This window comes from Octodon degus, unplaced genomic scaffold (assembly GCF_000260255.1).
Source record: "Octodon degus isolate 3935 unplaced genomic scaffold, OctDeg1.0 scaffold00365, whole genome shotgun sequence".
NCBI lineage: Eukaryota > Metazoa > Chordata > Mammalia > Rodentia > Octodontidae > Octodon > Octodon degus.
This window is the reverse complement of record NW_004524941.1, coordinates 284,783-289,054: the sequence shown is the minus strand read 5'-3', so window position 1 is coordinate 289,054 and position 4,272 is coordinate 284,783. Positions and strand designations below refer to the sequence as shown.

At 33.0% G+C, this 4,272-nt stretch overlaps 1 pseudogene; it reads right to left on the bottom strand.

The window, feature by feature from the left end:
- The window catches only part of LOC105741252, a 38,668-nt pseudogene that overhangs the window by 28,191 nt on the left and 6,205 nt on the right, over positions 1-4,272 (bottom strand).

Genomic DNA, 4,272 nt, shown 5'->3' with positions numbered 1-4,272 from the left:
TAAGTAAATAAAATAAAACAACACTGAAGTGCTAGACAAATAGCTCAGCGGATTAAAGCACCTGCAAGCAGGTGCAAGGCCAGGGGTTCAATCCCTGGGTCTGCCATGCCAGCCCAGCTACTGGGGCATGCTCAGAGGGCAAATGAGACTGGGAATGGTGTCATGAGCCTGTAATCCCAGCTCTTGGGAGATTGTAAACAGGTGGATCATTATAAGTCCTATCTAGTAGTTAGACCCTGAGCACCCTGTAGATCCTTCCCTAAAAAAATAAAAAAACTAACAACATTCTTTGAATAATTACAAAAAATTCCTAAAATTTGTATGAAATAAAAAAGACAAAGAAAAGCTACAGTAACACTGAGCAGAAATAGTAAGGCTGAAGGCACCACAAAAACAGATTTTATGTTTTACTACAAATGCTGAAGGACAACATGGAATCAGCAAAATGACAAGAAGTAGAATAAGGTCAGAGGAGAAAACAGAGAAAGGAACACATGCATCTACCAACATCTGACTTGGGACAAATGGACAAAAAACATGTTGAACAAATCTTCTCTGACATACACAGCTGGAAAACACAGGATTTCCAATGCAGAAATTTGAAATTAATTCCCTATTTTTATCATGCACTAAAACAAATGAAAATGGGTAAAGAATCTCTATATAAAATCAGAAACTTGGCATTGATGGAAGATAAAAGAGGAAAACATGTGAAATAATGGACAGGAAAATTCTTTCTCAATAGGACTTCAGTAGCACAGAAATAATTCTAATATCAGTAATTAGGGCTACAACAAAGTTGAAAATTTCTGCATAAACAAAGAGGTAACAATGAAGATAGTATGTAGATTGATAGAAAATCTTTGCTAGCTAGCCTTCTATTAGAGAGTACTCACTAGAAAATAGGAAGAAGTCAAAGCAATTTATGGTAGAAAACATCCCCCACGAGTCAAATGAACTGAATAAACACTTCTCAAAAAAGATCTACAAATGGAAAAATGCTGAATATCTTTAACTCTAAGAAAAATAAACATCACACTATTTTCAGATTCCATATGATCCCATTACAATAGCTATATTTAAGAATGTAAGAAGAAACTCAGACTTCTGGCTTCAATATGAGGTAGAAGGAGCCCTTCTAAGAGGTTAGTGACAATGTACATTAATGAATCTCTTAAGGAAACTTTTATGAGGATCTGTTAAAAATTGAATAGAGCTAAAATATCTCACTCAGCTGTACTTCTTTTGATCATACATCAGAAAGAACTAAAAACAGAGTATTGTAGTGATACATGAATATTCACAATTATGTTTCTAATCTGAGGAATGCTATTACCATGAAGAGATAAAATATTCAAAATGTGATGCATATACACAATGGAATACTCAGTCACAGAGAAGACTGGAATTATATCACTTGCATGAAAATGGATGGAACTAGAGACCTGCATATAAGCTGAAATAAACCAGACTCAGAAAGTTAATATTCAGTATTTGTATAAGATGGAGGGACAAGGAAATAGATGAAAGTAGATAGATAGATAGATAGATAGATAGATAGATAGATAGATAGATGACTGATAGACAGGTAGGTAATGAGAGACAATGGAAAATATGGGTATGCTGCTTCAGAGAAGAAAATATGAAAGGGAGATGTCCTTGTATAGAAAATGAACAAGATGTGAGTAGTGCATGTTCTAATTTCTCAAAGGAAACCTCTCCATTTAGAATTAGTTACAAATTTTAATAATGTTCTCACCATATTATATCCTATTACATTTTTTGCTTCTCAATAGTGTTCTACTGAACATTTCTGACACATTCTTTTAAATGGAATCATTTAAAATATAGGATACAATTTTTCATTTATGCTATAAAAACTTCTTAAATTATGATCAAAAATAATCCATACAACTACTGATTCTCTTACTTTAATGACTTCATGCTATTTCTAAAGATATCTGTGTATACTGAGGTGATTTGCTACCAAAAATATTTCTAAAGATCACCTAAAAATCCCATTGTCTCATAGAAGTGAACAGATGAAAATCTACCTTATCACCCTCAGCTGCAGGGTTACATTCTACTGTTCATAAGACTGTAAAGTTCAGCACTGTGCACAAAATGTCCTAAAATTTGAATCTCTGAGCACTGTTGGATTCAGTGCTTTCTGTCAGTACTATTTTCCTCTTACTTTTCAAAATCTCCACAATTCAGTAAGAGCTCTCATGAAAGAACTTTCTCCATTAAACTCTGGTATTTATCCCAGTTTTTGACTCTTTAAGCTTGTAAGAAGGACTGTAGGAGTCTCCATAGTGATCTCCATGACTAGTTTCCCATCTCTCCACTCAAACACTCACACCATAGACACAGAGCACATTAGCAAACCACTTGAATCATTTTCTCCTTCATCCCAGACAGAAAAAGCCAGCATCACAGGACCAACATGAGGAGGGAAATAAATTTAGAGTGTCATGTTAAAGGCATGAATCAAAACCTCTCTTACCGAAGATGCAAATTTCAAAGACAGACCAAGTTTTTTGGAAATTGAACTCAGGCCCTTGTACTTGTGAGGGAAGTGCTTATTCCATTGTGCCACCGCCCTGGCCCTAGACAAAGCATTCTAAAGTACATAAAACATTCATCAGCATAGACTCTATAAGTAGAAGTTTCGCAGGTTTGCACTAAAGTCCTCCAACAAATTCAAAATTAGGCAAGTATGATTGCAGGAATTCAAAATCCCAGGATGTCTGAATTAGCTAATTTTCAGTTTTACCCACGGTCTCACACAACATTGTGGGTCTTCTTGAAGAATCTAAAATTCATGTGGAGGAAATTAGTGCATTTATTTACCGAATAAAATTTACCAATAATTTCCGTACATGTCATTACAGAGAAGAATTAGGTCTTGCTGTGTTATTATATGTTATTATATTGGAAAACAGGAGGAAGGAAGAAGAGTGGGAGAGGAAGGAGACGTTGTGACACAGAGGGAGAAGGCTGGGGTTTTGGGTAATAAAAGAAAAGAAGCATGGAAGTATTTAATAACAATAAAAGATCTAAATATTAAGTGTGCCTACAGCTACTGGTAAGTTTAGCTGTATGTTTTCATCCCTAGTTAAATGGCAGAAAACAGAAGAGTTCCATCACATAAGCATCCAGTCATCTCAGAATGGCTTTTGAGTTTTCCTTTCAAGACTATGCATTTTATAGGTTATGTCATTGGTAGTTACACATGCCAATTAAAGATCCACCAAAATCAGTCCATCATTTCATCTTGAATCAAATCTCAACTCCTAAACTGATTTGACATTCTTTCTTTAGTTAAAATAAAAAAATCTCTCACTACCTCCGATTCAGCATGAACTTCTTGTGAATGTGATATGTATACACAGATATCACCAGTATTACACACTAATGTTATTCATATGTGTTGTTTATGAAAGGGACTTTCTAGGTATTAGCTTCAAAGCTTTGTAAAGAAGAATGTGTGTTTACAAATAATAAAAGAAATAATTTCTGTATATTAAAAACATTTTCTCAAATGGAAAAATTGAAAGAATTCTTTCTTATTTATGTTCTACTTAGGAATAGCAATTATCATATATGTATAAAGCAAGTGGCATGTTTTGTGATAATCTTGAATAATAATTCTTGATATATGCACACATTTTTGTAGTCTAATGCTTTTAGGTTGGTAATGAAAAAGCACTGCCCAAGAATATGCAGCTTGGAATTACCAAACATTGGATGAAAATTCCAACTTATTTTTCTGCAAGAAATTTTTTAGTCCATCCTGATGCTTTATTTCAAGTGCCCTACAACCTACCCAGATTGTTAATGCCCTATATGCATTTTATGTGCATAAGCTTTCGACAACATTTTAGCAATATCCACCTTAAATTAGTCATTAAAATTTCATATTTAAAGTACTGGTTGCAAACATGAAGTCAATAAAACCTAAGAAAAGTCATAAAGCCTAAAGAAAATATATAGATTAAAAAAAAAAACTTAAAAAAAAGACATAAAAATTTGGCAAATAAATTTAAATGACATTTGAAAGATATTCATAGAAATCAAGAAAAAATGTTGTTAAAGTACATTAGTTAATTTAAACCACTTATATTATATAGTCACCAACATGCATAGTTGCTATTTTATTTTATAAATTTGTACTTATATCAATGTTTGTATAATTACATATAATCAATAAATTGATTCTTTCAATCGCACACTTATTAATTGAATTTCTTATAATTACATTATTCAGAA